This window comes from Primulina eburnea, chromosome 6, assembly GCF_022965805.1.
Source record: "Primulina eburnea isolate SZY01 chromosome 6, ASM2296580v1, whole genome shotgun sequence".
NCBI classification, from domain to species: domain Eukaryota; kingdom Viridiplantae; phylum Streptophyta; class Magnoliopsida; order Lamiales; family Gesneriaceae; genus Primulina; species Primulina eburnea.
The window spans coordinates 19,355,578-19,373,538 of record NC_133106.1 but is presented as its reverse complement, the minus strand read 5'-3'; the positions used below and the strand labels follow the sequence as shown (position 1 = coordinate 19,373,538).

Below are 17,961 nucleotides of genomic sequence, written 5' to 3'. Positions count from 1 at the left end.
GAACGTAGTGACATCAAACATATATGCATCTCAGTATATAAAAGTACAAGTCCTGTACCATTTACATATCAGTACAAACTAAGGTTTAACAACTAATATCAAGTGTCCAACCCTATCTCTAATCCAAGTCCGGAGCCACCACTCTAATCACGATCTCATCTCATCTCCTGGACCCTGATCCTGTCCCACCTGTCGTCATGTACACATACAGACAAGACAACAGCCGGATAACTCCGGTGAGAATAAATCCCAGTATAAATCAATGAAACATGCAATCATACAAACGGATATAAAGCATGTAATCAGGTAACATGAATATGTATCAAAATCTGAAACATAAACAATATCAAATCAAACTGTCGACAGTACTCATAATTCAGACTAGACTCAATCCTAGTCTAGGGATCCCGGTTTCCAGATGTGGTATTCCTATATCGAATTCCGTAATAGGAGGAACCGTAATTCTATTACTCGATATAACCCTATCCGGTGTTCCTATATCGACTTCCGTAATAGACGAATTCCTATTCCCTGTTACTCGATATAACCAAACATCCGGTGTCCTGACCTAACCGTCATGGACTGTAGCTCTATCGCTAATATCCTATCTTGAGACATCGTGCAATGTGCCGTGGCGATACCACCACTATCCGGCACTTCTGTCACAAGATAACTCGTCTAATACCTGCTGTCTAAAATCAAGAGAACAAGTATATCAATCAAATCAATGCAATATCAATGCAATAAAGTAAAGTATGTGATTTAGGGAGACTCAAGTCTAACCGACTCAAGTCGATCTCCCAATACCACATCGACTTATACCTTTCTTTCGTCGGGTTCTGGCTCAGTCGAAGTCCTGAACTCACAGCCTGTCTGGCAATGACAATATCAATAATCTCATATCAATATACCGTCCAAATCAATAACAACCTGATTAATATGGACTTAATTCAAAATCAACGGTATAACGGTACAATTTCAGTATTCCCGTCAATACGACATTACTAGATAACAGTTACAATCCATAACCCATATCCAGTACAATCCATAATCCAATTCCAATTCAAATCTGTCTGGTATAGATCAATATACCCTAAGAAATTCATAACAATTCCATACTCAGTCCGTTTCTCAGTCTGACTTCGATTCTACGATGTCTAATATGTCAAGAACATCATATATGAATTCCATTCAATTCTGACAATAGCATAATTTCAAAGCATGTCAAAACGTAGCAAAACTTACGTCAAAGTTTAGCCTACGTCGTTAGGAACTCGGTACCGAAGTCGGATTCAAAATCAGACGGACGGATTTCTCAGAAAAGGCGTAAGGATTTTCAACAACTTTCCTCGACTCTCTTCTCTCGATTCTGATTTCTGAGGAAATGTCTTGCATGTATATATATATATATATATATATATATATATATATATATATACACCTCGCGCATGCCTCAAGCCAAGTGGCTTAATTCTCATATTACACGTCTCGCGCTCGGGCGGTGGTAATCTACCGCTCGGGCGCGAGCTCGGCGCTCGGGCGGTTAAAATCTACCGCCCGGGCGCGAAGGATTCTGTCCGCATACATCTGCGTTGGCGCTCGGGCGGTCATAAACTACCGCCCGGGCGCCACCTCCTCTGCCCGGAGCATACTCTTGTTGCACAATGGCGCTCGGGCGATCATTTTCTACCGCTCGGACGCCAACAGTTCTGTCCGAAACTTACCCAAGTCATGTGTACTCTTATTTCGTGTCCCGATTAATCCTTTCGTAATCCTATCAAATTATAAATCCATAATTACAGATTACTCGGATTAAATTTCCGGGCATTACAATCCTCCCCCCCTAAGATACGATTTCGTCCTCGAAATCACAAGCAATCAATCATATCAAACGGGAGTATATACAAAACTGTATAAGGAATTTACATCAAGTAAACAATGCTGGGAATTCCTGTCTCATATCTGATTCCGTCTCCCAAGTGGCTTCTTCAACACCATGACGAGTCCATTGAACTTTCACAAGGGGAATCATTTTCGTTCTGAGCTGTTTTTCTTTACGATCAATAATTTTGATCGGTTTCTCGACATAACTCAATGTCTCATCCAGCTCGGTCTCGTCTGGCTGAATCACGTGAGAATCATCGGGGAGATATTTCCGCAGCATAGATACATGAAAGACATCATGTATCCCAGACAATGAAGGCGGTAATGCAAGTCGATAGGCACGATCTCCTATCTTACCAAGAATTTCATAAGGACCAACATATCTTGGAGACAATTTCCCTTTCTTGCCAAATCTGACAACACCTCTGAAAGGAGAAATCTTCAGAAATACTCGATCTCCTACCTCAAATACCAACGGTCGTCGTCTGAGGTTGGCATATTTGGCTTGTCGGTCTTGAGCTGCCTTCATTTTCTTCTGAATCAAGTTAACTTTTTCTGTCATATCTCTGATCATCTCAGGTCCAGTCTCAGGAACTTCAGAGATATCATCCCAGTAAAGTGGGGATCGACACTTCTTTCCGTACAACGCTTCGAATGGGGCCATCTCAATATTAGTCTGATAGCTGTTGTTGTACGAAAATTCACAAAGAGGCAATGCATCTTGCCAATTAGTACTAAAATCAAGTACCACAGCTCTCAGCATATCTTCCAATGTCTGGATAGTCCGCTCTGACTGTCCATCGGTCTGTGGATGATATGCGGTACTCAGATGTAACTTTGTACCGAGAGCTTGCTGTAAACTCTGCCAGAAGTGCGAAGTGAATCGAGGATCACGATCTGAAACAATCGACTTCGGCACTCCGTGCAATCTAACCACTTCTCGAACATAAACCTCGGCCATCTGGTCATACCGGTAGGTCATTTTGTATGGAATAAAACAAGCGGATTTGGTCAATCGATCAATCCCGACCCAAATCGCATCACAACCTCGGGAGGACCTCGGTAACTGCGTCACAAAATCCATGGAAATGTGATCCCATTTCCATTCAGGAATGGACAAACTCTGCAATAATCCTCCTGGTTTCTTCCTCTCAGCTTTCACCTGTTGGCAATTCAGACACTTGGCTACAAATTCAGTCACATCAGATTTCATTTGTTTCCACCAATACTGTGTCTTTAAATCATTATACATTTTCCTGCCACCAGGGTGAATGCTAAACGACTGTTGTGCGCTTCTGTCAATATCCGCTGTCTCAAATCTGAAACATTTGGCACAACAAGACGATTATTCACATACAAAACATCATCCCGAACCTGATATTCCGATTGATGACCAGCTCTGACCATTGCAATCGAATTCTGTACGTTCTGATCAACCTTTTGTGCCTCTTTGATTCTTACTATTAATTCTGGTTCAGCTCGAACCGCACATAATCTCATAGGCTGACGATCTGTTTCAAAAGCTAATCCAGACAAACAGCAGTCTTTAATCAAATTCGAGACACCAATCGTCGATAAGGATAGTGCACATACCTTTCGACTCAGTGCATCAGCTGCTGCATTGGACTTTCCTGGATAATACTTGATTTCACAATCAAAGTCTTTCAGTAAATCCAGCCATCTCCGCTATCTCATATTCAGCTCTGATTGCGAAAACAGATATTTTAAGCTTTTATGATCAGAATAGATTTCGAATTTCTCACCGTACAGGTAATGTCGCCATATCTTCAAAGCAAAGACTATGGCTGCCAATTCAAGATCATGAATTGGGTAACGAGTTTCATGGGGTTTCAGCTGTCTCGAGGCATAAGCAATCACATGCCCCCGCTGCATCAAAACACAACCCAATCCTCGGTGAGATGCATCACAGTAAACGACGAAATCACCAGTACCTGAAGGAATTGTCAACACAGGCGCACTGGTCAGTCTCTTTTTCAACTCAAGAAAACTGGATTCACAGTCTTCTGTCCACACAAATGGAGCATTCTTTTGAGTCAATTGTGTAATCGGTTTGGCAATACTCGAAAAATCTTTAATAAATCGACGATAATATCCTGCCAAACCCATAAAACTGCGAATCTCCGGCACAGATGTAGGTCTCGGCCAACTAATCACGGCTTCAACCTTACTGGGATCAACTGATATACCGTCTCCCGATATAATGTGACCCAAAAACACAACCTGTTTCAGCCAAAACTCGCATTTCGACAATTTAGCATACAACTTTTCCGCCCTCAAAATTCTCAACACAGTCCTCAGATGATTAGCATGCTCAATCATATTCTTTGAATAAATCAATATATCATCAATGAATATGATAACAAAATCATCCAAATATTTCTGAAAGACGCGGTTCATCAATCCCATAAATACCGCCGGTGCATTCGTCAAACCAAAAGGCATGACAATAAACTCATAGTGTCCATACCTGGTTCTGAATGCTGTCTTAGAGATATCAGAATCCCTGACTCTCAATTGATGGTATCCAGATCTCAAATCGATCTTGGAATACACAGATGAACCCTGCAACTGATCAAATAAATCATCGATACGAGGCAATGGATATTTATTCTTTACCGTTGCCTTGTTCAGTTGCCGGTAGTCGATACAAAGTCTCATCGACCCATCCTTCTTTCTCACGAACAGTACTAGAGCACCCCAAGGAGATACACTCGGTCTAATATATCCCTTGGCCAGTAAATCCTCCAACTGTTCTTTCAACTCTTTCAATTCGATCGGTGCCATCCGGTATGGAGCTCTCGAAATCGGAACTGTTCCTGGCATTAACTCAATGCTGAAGTCTATCTCTCGAATCGGAGGAAATCCAGGAATCTCATCTGGAAAGACATCAGTAAACTCACACACCACTGGCAAATCCGCCAATGATGGGCTCGTTTTCAGTAAGTCAACTGAATATACCAGGAATCCCTCCGCTCCCTTCTGCAATAATCGTGTCATATTCATTGCAGATATCAAAGGAATTCTAGCACGAGAACCCTTACCATAAAATTTCCACTCCTCAGCCATTTCAGGTCTGAATCGAACTATCTTGTGGAAACAATCAACTGTAGCTCGGTACTTGGTCAACATATCGATACCGACAATACAATCAAAATCAGATAAACCAAGCACAATACAGTTTAACTCAATCGTATGCCCATCGTACTGCAGTATACACGATTTAACAGATTTTACGGATATCAAACCTGTTCCTAACGGAGACGTGACAGATACTACTGCAGACAACGACTCAATAGGCAATGCATGACTCAATGCAAATCGCTCAGATATAAATGTATGAGATGCACCAGTATCAATCAGTACATACGCAGGATAATCGGAAATAAAACAGTTACCTGCCACGACATCATCAGGTGCATCCTGTGCTTGCTCCTCGGTCAAAGCAAACAATCGGGCCTGCTGTCTAGGAGGCTGGCTCGCGGTCTGACCCCCTCCTGGCCTCTGCTGTGACAGAGTAGACGGTACTGGCTGAAAAGTATGCACGGCAGACGGTCGTCTACCTACCTGAGCTACTGATCCCGATGACTCAGCTGCCTGTGATCCCTGGGCACTCCTCTGGGGACACACTCGAGCAAAGTGTCCTTGCTGCCCACAAATACGACAGCTGCCAACCACTCCTCGGCACTGATCTGTGGAATGCCTCCCTCCACAAGTACCACAGTACGGTCCTGAATAACTCTGGCCCTGACCGGTCTTTCTAGAGCCACTCGAACTGGATGAGCTAGTTCCAGCTTTCTTGAATTTCTTCCCTTTAGCTTTCAGGAAGTCTTTCTTCCCACTTCCACTGCCGCTCTCAAATCGAGCAAATGGTGGAGGCATCTGTGAACTCGGGGCTGAAGGCACAACCGAAGCCTCTCTCTGTCTCATCAAACCGGCTTCGGCTCCTTTAGCTCGGTTCAACGCATCGGTGAAGTTGCTTGGCCTCCCAGTGTTCACCAGGGTAAAGATTTCCGGGTTTAGGCCATTTATAAATTGATCAGCAACGGCCTCATCACTTCCAGCCACATGGGGAGCAAAACGAAGCAGAGTAGAGAACTTGGCCACGTAGTCCTCAATGTTTAACTGGCCTTGTTTCAAGTTTGCAAACTCGGCTCCCTTGTCCTTCCTATAAGATACTGGAAAGAATCGTAGATAAAATGCAGTCTTAAACACATTCCAGGTAATGGCCGTACCTCGTAGTTCCAAAGCCCGTTTCGTCGTGTTCCACCAGTGTTTAGCAACGTCATGCAACTGGTGTCCTATTAGTTTAACCCTCTTTTCCTCCGTATATTCCAACGATTCGAACAACGATTCAATATCGTCCAACCAACTTTCACATTCTACGGAATTCTCCGTTCCTTTCAAAGTCGGTGGATGGAATGACTGAAATCTTTTCAGCAATTTCTCCATTGCTGTAGGTGTCACATCCATGGGAGGATTCGAGGTACTCCCCTGTTCTGGCATTCTTCTCAGAGGCATATCTGATAACCAAAAGGGTTAGCAATTCCAACAATAATCCTGTTTCAAGCCTCCTCGGATCATCTTACAGCTGATCCATTCCAATAATATACAATACCATATCAATATCAGATAATTCAGGTAGCATATATTAAAACAGGAATCATGCTAGCAATCAAAAGCAGGAATCATGCTTTCCAGCGAGCATGGGGTGAAACCGATGGACAAATGTGGTCCTAATGCATCCTATTACATGTATATAAGTCGCCTTGGGAGCCTGGAGTCGATCCAATACCTGAAACTCACAAACCAAAAGAAACCGTGAAGCTTGCCAAGGAAAAATCGAAAATTCTGCATGTGTTGTTTCAAAATGTTTTGACATGTATCTCGGTTTTTGTGAGACCCCGAGACTAAAATAGCTTTAATGGCATTTTGGTAAATAAGTTGAAAAATATTCAATTTATTTTGATGGCATTTTCGTAAATAAGTTGAAAAATAATGAATTAATTTTAAAGGCAAAATGGAAAATAGTGATTTATCTTTTTCATATGAAGCCCAAATGATTTGAGATTTGGATATGACGTAGAAAACTCAAAGATATAGAAGTTTCATGTTTTGAGTTTTGAAAAATTGAATCGTTTGACTGGTCCGAATGGATTACCGAAGTTGAAATGTTAAATAGTATATAAATATAATATTAAAAAAAATAAAAAAAAAAGAGAAAAGGATAAATTTGAACGTAAAGAATGAATTCACAATTCATCTTTCGCACAGAAGAAAGCCGAGAGGAGAGAGAGGGGAAAAGAATAAGGTTTTCGAATTTTCTTTTCGATCGTGCGACTTATCGATTTATCCAATCGACGAACCGACTTCAGATCTGGGATCGTTGACACGAGGTCTTCGATTTGAGGTATAAATTTTATAGTTTTGGTGATGTTTGAAATTCGTCGATTTTTGGAATAAATCCGATAAATTGTTAAATCATACTGGAATTGAAGATTGTTGAATAGTGTATGATTTTAACGAAGAAGAGATGATTATAGTGATGTTATTTTGAATTATTCTCAATTTATTATAATTAGAGAATTTTAATCATTTGATTGAGATTGAAGAATTATTTGTCGGTTATATATGCGGTAGAATAATCGGCAAGAAACTTGTATTCGAAGTCGAAATTGAATTATATTATGATTTCGATTTGATATGAAATTTCAAAGTTTCAAAAGATATTTGAAACTTATATTGTTGATATTGAATGATGTTATTGATTGAAATGGATATGTTATTGATGTAGATAGATTATTATATTGGTATCTTCAAGCTACATCAACTGGAACGAAGAATTGAGGTATGTTGCGACCGGGTAACATACGACAGGTATCTGTATTATATGATATATGTCGGTGTGATTGGATTGATTGGATTGGAATACGTGTCTATATGCCTATTTGATGATTTGATGTGGCATACATGGCATTGAGATTTGAGATATCGATGTATAAAATAAATGTTTTGTTAACACACATCATTTTATGCATACATCGATACATGACATGCACGTTGAGCTATGATCCTTGGATACCTGGATATGATTGGATTGGATTCCGGGGTTTGTGAACACAATCTCTATGCCGGTATTATATGACCCGTAAAGCATAGACAATTGTGACCCCATATGATTGGATATGAGATGTGGGATTGATGGCGCTTCGTCGACGCTATCATACGTGTATTCCCATATCGGCCGGTGTGCCAGCTCGAGCATTGATTTGATTTGATAGCGATTCGATTGATTCTGACATGTGCTCAGTGGATGGGCATTTGACCTGATACCTCCACGACATACATGCATTGCATACCATATATCATTGTTTAGATATCTGTGGTATATATGATTGGTTGTTCCATACGGAGCTTTGCTCACCCCCAAGGGGGGCTGTTGTTGTCTTTGTGTGTGGACAATGGCAGGTACTCCAGGATATCAGGAGACCGGAGAGGGTACTTCTGGAGGGAGCCACAGCTTGGGCTGAGGTTTTATGTTTATGTCTTGTTCTCAGTATATATGTATATATATCTATATACCGGGGCATGTCCCGTGGATATGAGTTGTTTGTATGTGATTGGTTTTGATTACGTGTGGGCATGATTATGACGTGAGATAAGATACTATTTTTAGTATTAAAATAAAATGACTTGGGCTCATTGTAAAGAAAATTTTAAACTCGTTTTCCGCTGTGATTAATTAACCCTAATCAAATTGCATTGTAATAACGATTAGGAGCTAAGGGCCCCATACAGAGTGGTATCAGAGCATAGCTGGGAATGCTCTATTGAGTCTTGTGTACACTTGAGTAGGCACAAATGAATTGTGCGTATTTTTTTGACTTATTTGTATTACTTGCTCTTATGTGATTTGATTTGAGTAAGTATCTGATGAGATTGATAATATGAGGTGATGAGATTATGAATCGATATGAAATTGTGATGTTCTTCTTTTGATTTGTAGATGGATCACACAAATGAAACTGCGAGTAGCAGTACTGAGAGGATTGTTGGGCAATTTGAAGGATTGTCCATGGATGTTGTGATGGCTCGATTCCAGGATCTGAAACCCCCGAGGTTCTTTGGCACTGAGAGTGCTGAAAGAGCTGAGGCCTGGCTGAAGGATATCGAGCACTTGTTTAATATTGTTGAGTATTCCAAGGTTCGGCAACTGAAACTTGCTTTGTATCAGCTGAAAGACCGAGCTAAATCTTGGTGGGAAGCCGCTGAGATTGGATTGAAAGAGGCTGGGACTGAAGTCACATGGGATGTGTTCAAGGCCCAGTTCTTGGAGCAGTATTCCCCTCCTTCTTATTATACTGCTCAGGAGAATGAATTCAATAATCTGCAGCAGGGAACGATGTCTGTTGCAGAGTATGCTTCGAAGTTTTCTACGTTACTGAGGTATGCACCTCACGTAGCTGGTAATGCGAGGGCAAAATATAACAGGTTTGTAAATGGTTTACATCCTGTTTTATATACATATGTTGTTTCTGGATTGCCTACCAGCTACGCAGAGGCAGTTGAACGAGCTAAGGCAGCCGAGGCTGGACTTAGACGGGGAGGTCCACAGTATACTCCTCCACCACCGGTGTCAGCTCAGCAGCCTACTTTGCGACCGAGGGGTAAGAAGTTCAAGAAGACTGGCTCTGCTTCTTCGTCTTCTTTGAGTTCGAGTGGTTCACAGCGAGGGAGTCCTGTGATTGCTCCCTACTGTAATCATTGTGGAGGCAAACATACTATCGAGCAGTGCCGAGGTATGTTTGGTACTTGTTATCAAAGTGGGCAGGAAGGCCATTTCTCTCGAGTATGTCCGAACATAGGTACGACTTCTGCTCAACCCCAGCCAGGATTTAGAGGTGGCCCGGGTATGATGAGACCTGCTGTTCCTGTTCCATCTTTTCAGCAGTCGAGTGTCCCACGATATCGAGGACCGGGTGGTCAGAGTGCCCAAGCTCCTCCTCAAGTGAGAGTGTATGCCATGACTGAGGATCAGGCGAGAGAAGCTCCTGGAGGCGTGATTGCAGGTATTTGCACGCTTTGCGATTATCCTGCACGTGTTTTATTTGATACAGGAGCATCTCATTCATTCATATCTCATGCATTTGTTGCATCTCACGATATTGAGTGTACCCCGTTGTATGATACTTTGTCGATAGCCACGCCAGCAGGGAAGATTATTTTGTCTGAGAGAGTTGTGCATAATTGTGTATTGATATACGAGGATAATGTGGTATTTCTGAATTTGATTGTCCTCCCTATGCACGACTTTTATTGTATTGTTGGCATGGATATCTTGACGACAAATCGAGCTACTATTGATTGTTGTCATGGAGTGGTTCGATTTCGACCGATTGATGGACCCAAGTGGAATTTTTATGGCAAGGGTTCCCTAGCCAAAATTCCATTGGTATCTTCCTTGGAGATGTCTCGATTGTTGACTAGCGGAGATGAGGGTTATCTTATCTACGCTATTGATATGTCGAAGAAGGAGTCTTCCTTGTCTGAGATTCCAGTTGCGAAAGAATTCCCGGATGTATTTCCCGATGAGATTCCTGATTTTCCTCCTCGTCGAGAAGTTGAGTTTAGTATTGATCTTGTGCCGGGGACTGCGCCTATTTCTAAAGCTCCTTATCGCATGGCACCCCTGGAATTGAAAGAATTGAAAGAACAATTATAGGATCTTCTCGATAAGGGATATATTCGACCGAGTGTATCGCCTTGGGGAGCTCCAGTTTTATTTGTTCGAAAGAAAGATGGTACTATGCGAATGTGTATCGATTATAGGCAGCTGAATCGGGCTACTGTGAAAAACAAGTACCCACTTCCACGTATTGATGATTTGTTTGATCAGCTTCAGGGTACTTCTGTTTACTCGAAGATTGATCTTCGTTCTGGGTATCATCAAGTACGAGTTCGAGACGAAGATGTACCCAAGGCTGCTTTTCGTACGAGGTATGGGCACTATGAATTCTTGGTTATTCCTTTTGGTCTTACGAATGCTCCTGCTATTTTTATGGACTTAATGAATCGGGTCTTTCGAGATTATCTAGACCGATTCGTTATTGTTTTTATTGATGATATTCTTGTGTACTCGAAATCGAAGAAGGAGCATGCTGAACATCTGAGACTGGTACTTCAGACTCTTCGTACTAGTCATTTGTATGCCAAATTGTTCAAATGTTAATTCTGGAAGGACAAAGTGGTATTTCTGGGCCACGTCATTTCGATACATGGCATATCTGTTGATCCTGCGAAGGTCGAAGCTGTATTGAATTGGCCAAGACCTATGAATGTTCTTGAGATCCGTAGCTTCATGGGTTTAGCTGGATATTATCGTTGTTTTATTGAAGGATTTTCGAAGATAGCTAAACCTATTACTCAACTGACACAGAAGAATCAACGATTCATTTGGTCAGATGAATGTGAAGCTAGTTTTCTTGAATTGAAGACGAGATTGACAACTGCACCTGTGCTTACTATTCCCTCAGGTACCGGAGGATTTGTGGTGTGTACAGATGCGTCTGGTAAAGGTTTGGTCTGTGTTCTGATGCAACATGGCAAAGTGGTTGCTTACGCGTCTCGTCAATTGAAATCTCATGAAACACGTTATCCTGTTCATGATCTCGAATTGGCTGCCATTGTGTTTACTTTGAAGATTTGGCGCCATTACTTGTACGGAGAAAAGTTTGTTATCTATTCGGACCATAAGAGTCTGAAATATCTCTTTTCTCAATCTGATCTGAATATGAGGCAACGCAGGTGGATGGATCTCCTGAAGGATTTTGATTGTGAGATTCAATATCACCCTGGATCGGTGAATATTACTGCGGATGACTTGAGCCGGAAAGTTTATGATTCTGTTCTAGCTTCTGTTTGTGTCGCCAAGGTACATGAGGATATATGTACTTCTGGTTGGACTTTTCACTCGAATTGGAATTCTGTCACTGTCTCAGCATTGCAAATTGAGCCGAACTTGATCTCGAAAATACGAAAGGCCCAACGAAGCGATGCTCAGATCCAAAAGTCGAAAGAACTTGTATCTGCAGGACATCAGTCTGTATTCCAGATTTCTTCTGATGGTTCTTTATGACTTAATGGTCGGCTGGTAGTTCCTGACAACTCTGATTTGAGATCTGCCTTTCTTCGAGAAGCACATTGTAGCAAATACAGTATTCACCCTGGAGGTCGGAAAATGTATTTGACATTGAGACCTCAATTCTGGTGGAAACGTATAAAGAAGGACATTGCTGAGTTTATTTCTAAATGCTTGGTCTGCCAGCAAGTTAAAGCCGAGAAAATGAAACCTGGAGGATTGCTCCATAGTCTTGAAATCCCGAAATGGAATTGGGAGCATATTGCTATGGATTTTGTGACTCATTTACCTCGTTCGCCCAAGAGCTGTGATGCTATTTGGGTGATTATTGATCGGCTTTCGAAATCTGCACATTTTATTCCGTATGAGCGGACTTATCCTTATAAGAAAATGACCCGTTTATACATTGAGAATGTTGTGAGACTGCACGGTGTGCCAGTCTCGATTGTATCTGATCGTGATCCCAGATTTGCTTCTAAATTCTGGGGTAGTTTTCAAGAAGTGATGGGTACGCGTTTGGCTATGAGTACTGCTTACCATCCTCAAACTGATGGCCAGACTGAGCGTACGATTCAAACTTTAGAGGATATGTTGCGTGCGATTGTGATGGACTTCAGAATGGGATGGCAAGATGCATTACCATTGGTTGAATTTTCGTATAATAATAGCTTTCAAACGAGTATCGGTATGGCACCGTTTGATGCTCTATATGGGAGACGATGTAGATCACCGCTATTCTGGGATGAGATTGGTGAAAAACAATTGACTGGACATGAAATGATACATGAAATGAATGATAAGGTTCAGTTGATTCGACAGCGGATGAAAGCTGCTCAGGATCGTCAAACGAGTTATGCGAATAAACGAAGACGACCCTTGGAATTCCAGAAAGGTGACAGAGTGTTTTTGAAAACATCTCCCTTTAGAGGCACTGTTAGATTTGGTATGCGAGGGAAGTTATCTCCTCGTTATGTTGGTCCATACGAGATTCTCGATCGAGTTGGTGATCTTGCATATCGATTGGCATTGCCACCAGCTCTATCCGCTATTCACGATGTATTTCATGTTTCTATGCTGAGGAAATATGAACCAGATCCATCACATGTGCTTGCACCTGATGAAGTGGAATTGGATCCTTCTCTTTCCTATGTTGAACAACCTGTTCGCATTATGGATCGAAAGGAGAAGATATTGAGAAATAAATCGATTCCTCTAGTTCGAGTGCAATGGACAAGACATGGTGTTGAAGAATCAACGTGGGAGTTGGAAAGCAAGATGCAAGAATCATATCCGCATTTATTTGATGCTCATCCATTTGTTCCATTGTATTCGATGTATTCTGATCCTTTTACTGATTTTAGTTTTGATATGTACTATAACTGGTGACATATATATGTTTGCTAATGTTATGTTTATAGAGATGTTTGAGATTTCGAGGACGAAATCTTTTAAGAGGTGGAGAAATATGAGACCCCGAGACTAAAATAGCTTTAATGGCATTTTGGTAAATAAGTTGAAAAATATTCAATTTATTTTGATGGCATTTTCGTAAATAAGTTGAAAAATAATGAATTAATTTTAAGGGCAAAATGGAAAATAGTGATATATCTTTTTCATATGAAGCCCAAATGATTTGAGATTTGGATATGACGTAGAAAACTCAAAGATATAGAAGTTTCATGTTTTGAGTTTTGAAAAATTGGATCGTTTGACTGGTCCGAATGGATATACCGAAGTTGAAATGTTAAATAGTATATAAATATAATATTAAAAAAAAAAAAAGAGAAAAGGATAAATTTGAACGTAAAGAATGAATTCACAATTCATCTTTCGCACAGAAGAAAGCCGAGAGGAGAGAGAGGGGAAAAGAATAAGGTTTTCGAATTTTCTTTTCGATCGTGCGACTTATCGGTTTATCCAATCGACGAACCGACTTCAGATCTGGGATCGTTGACACAAGGTCTTCGATTTGAGGTATAAATTTTATAGTTTTGGTGATGTTTGAAATTCGTCGATTTTTGGAATAAATCCGATAAATTGTTAAATCATACTGGAATTGAAGATTGTTGAATAGTGTATGATTTTAACGAAGAAGAGATGATTATAGTGATGTTATTTTGAATTATTCTCAATTTATTATAATTAGAGAATTTTAATCATTTGATTGAGATTGAAGAATTATTTGTCGGTTATATATGCGGTAGAATAATCGGCAAGAAACTTGTATTCGAAGTCGAAATTGAATTATATTATGATTTCGATTTGATATGAAATTTCAAAGTTTCAAAAGATATTTGAAACTTATATTGTTGATATTGAATGATGTTATTGATTGAAATGGATATGTTATTGATGTAGATAGATTATTATATTGGTATCTTCAAGCTACATCAACTGGAACGAAGAATTGAGGTATGTTGCGACCGGGTAACATACGACAGGTATCTGTATTATATGATATATGTCGGTGTGATTGGATTGATTGGATTGGAATACGTGTCTATATGCCTATTTGATGATTTGATGTGGCATACATGGCATTGAGATTTGAGATATCGATGTATAAAATAAATGTTTTGTTAACACACATCATTTTATGCATACATCGATACATGACATGCACGTTGAGCTATGATCCTTGGATACCTGGATATGATTGGATTGGATTCCGGGGTTTGTGAACACAATCTCTATGCCGGTATTATATGACCCGTAAAGCATAGACAATTGTGGCCCCATATGATTGGATATGAGATGTGGGATTGATGGCGCTTCGTCGACGCTATCATACGTGTATTCCCATATCGGCCGGTGTGCCAGCTCGAGCATTGATTTGATTTGATAGCGATTCGATTGATTCTGACATGTGCTCAGTGGATGGGCATTTGACCTGATACCTCCACGACATACATGCATTGCATACCATATATCATTGTTTAGATATCTGTGGTATATATGATTGGTTGTTCCATACGGAGCTTTGCTCACCCCCAAGGGGGGCTGTTGTTGTCTTTGTGTGTGGACAATGGCAGGTACTCCAGGATATCAGGAGACCGGAGAGGGTACTTCTGGAGGGAGCCACAGCTTGGGCTGAGGTTTTATGTTTATGTCTTGTTCCCAGTATATATGTATATGTATCTATATACCGGGGCATGTCCCGAGGATATGAGTTGTTTGTATGTGATTGGTTTTGATTACGTGTGGGCATGATTATGACGTGAGATAATATACTATTTTTAATATTAAAATAAAATGACTTGGGCTCATTGTAAAGAAAATTTTAAACTCGTTTTCCGCTGTGATTAATTAACCCTAATCAAATTGCATTGTAATAACGATTAGGAGCTAAGGGCCCCACAGTTTTTGCTTGATAAAACATGATCATATACTGAAAAATAATTGATAATATGACTTGATTGAGGTTTGAAAGAAATCTAGACATGCCTGGTTTCGTTTCGAAAGAAAACGAACGAAACGACGACGACGCGGCGCGGAGGAGTGGAACGCTTTCTTTTCTATCTTTCTTGCACTCGATTTTTCTCTCCTACCACCCACTGAATTCTCAAGTTTTTTACTCTGAAAACACTCTGAATTTTCGAGATTAGGGAGGTGGGGAAATGGTTAGGGGAGTGAGGGTGATGGGTGCAAAATATAAGGGACAAATAAAGACCAAGTCTCCCTCATTTTGAAATTTGAATTGTGGTTCGCTATCAAATATACTTGGAGGGATTATGGTGGTGCAATGACCGATTCTACATGCTCATCTAAACTAGGATAATGTTTTAACATTAATTAATTAAGGTTGATTACTAATTGAAAAGGTTAACATGCTAAAAGATGACAAAGAATTGGTCAAAGGATGAGTTGGCAAATGAATTATTTGATCAACAAAGGGGTGGCCGAAATTTAACAATTAAAGGGAAGGGAAAAATGTTATCTAGCTAGTAAATTTATAATCCTTAAAAGCCTCACTAATCCTTTAATTAATTTAGTGAATTAATCCCTTAATTAAGTAACTTAAATGAGCTTATTTCTTAATCACCTCAAGTAACTTAAATTAAATCCTCGAACCTCCTTATTAACTTAAATTATCTTACTTGCTAGCTAAAATAAAGTCTGGAAATATTTATCGAATCTTAAATTCTATCTCAAAGTTCCAACTCCAGTCCGGCCTCACCGAAATAACTGAAAAATCAAACTACTGCATGAAAAAATAAAATAATTAACTTCAAAGAAAAGCATTTAAATAATCATGCAATGAAGTCAATTAAATTTAAAATACTAGAATTATGCATGACTTATACGTAGACTGATTTACGGGTTCTACAATCCTTCCCCCCTTAAAAGAAATTTCGTCCTCGAAATTAGAACTCACCGAATAACTCGGGGTAACGCTCTCTCATCTCTGGCTCAGACTCCCACGTAGCTTCCTCCTCAGAATGGTTGAGCCATTTGACTTTGACTCGCTTTACAAGCTTGTTCCGAAGCTTCTTCTCCTGTCTGTCTAGGATCTGCACTGGTCTCTCCTCATAAGATAAGTTCGGAGTAAGCTGCAACGGCTCAAAGTTCAGCACATGCGAAGGATTTGTCATGTACTTCCTCAGCATGGAGACGTGAAAGACATTGTATACTCCGGCCAGATTCGGCGGAAGAGCAACACGATAAGCTAGCGTCCCAACTCTGTCAAGAATCTCAAAGGGTCCAATGAATCTCGGACTGAGCTTCCCTTTCTTCCCAAATCTCATGACACCCTTCATAGGTGCCACTTTCACAAAGACATGATCGCCCACTGCAAACTCTAAATCTCTCCTTCGCTGATCGGCATAACTCTTCTGTCGGCTCTGAGCAGTCCTCATCCTATCAATGATCTTGACTACTACATCTGCTGCCTGCTGAACAATCTCTGGACCCAACTCTGCTCTCTCTCCTACTTCATCCCAATGAACAGGAGATCTGCACTTGCGGCCATACAGTGCTTCATACGGAGCCATACCTATAGATGACTGGAAACTGTTGTTATAGGTGAACTCTACCAATGGTAAGTTCGACTCCCAACTCCCAGATAGAGTTGTCAAATTGGGTTAGGCCCGTCGGGCCGGCCCGCCCCGCCATACAAATTGAGCGGGTTGGGTTGATAAAATAACAGCCCGTTTGGAGGCGGGCCAAACGGGCTGAGCCCATTTGGGTTGTGGGTCAAGACGGGGCGGGCCTAAACGGGGCGGGCTGGCCCGCCAAATTAGGGTAAATTCTGAATCTCTTAATTTTGTCCTTATTTTTCTACGCCTCACTCCATCTTTCTCTTGCGCGGCTGCGGCTCATCACTCTGCGTCTCCATCAGTCCATCACTCTCGTCTCTAATTTCCTTTTCATTTTTCTACAGCGCCTCCCTCCATCCATCACTCAGGTAAAATCTAAGTTTCTGTGCTTCTTCTTTTTTTGAATCTCTGTGTTTTTTTCTGAATCTTTGTGCTTTTCTTTTTTTTGAATCTACGTGGTTCTACTTTCTCTAAAGTGTGTGCATCTATGATCTATCGGATTCCATGTCTATGTGGGTTTTTTTTTAATCTATGTGAATCTATCGGATTCCATGCCTGTAGAATTATGAAAAAAATTAACAGTTTCTATCGGATTCCATTTCTCTCACAATTGCCTTGCCTCCATCTTCACATTCAGCAGAGTCCTCAACTACCAATCTACCATCTGTACTAAAAGTTTCTCCGATTTCCCAGCCCTTTTCAACGCCAAAACTGTTTCATTCTTGAGCATAGTCGTGCCCGTTAAGTACTGCTTTAGTAATGTCCCGTAGCAAGTGTGCAGTGTAACAGCTGCAACCCCAGCAGAATTCGGGTGCCATTTCTTAAGAACTCGACTGAATATATCCTTCTCCTTCGATGCCAATTCTTCAGTTTCTCTAGCCAATT

At 40.7% G+C, this 17,961-nt stretch overlaps 1 long non-coding RNA gene across 1 annotated transcript; it reads left to right on the top strand.

The window, feature by feature from the left end:
* Nucleotides 1-13,921: 13,921 nt before the first annotated feature.
* On the top strand, nucleotides 13,922-15,240 carry LOC140833353 (uncharacterized). The gene is made up of 3 exons (XR_012118429.1): nucleotides 13,922-14,014; nucleotides 14,399-14,452; nucleotides 15,073-15,240. It is a non-coding gene; the product is annotated as an uncharacterized lncRNA (long non-coding RNA).
* The last annotated feature ends 2,721 nt before the right edge of the window (nucleotides 15,241-17,961 follow it).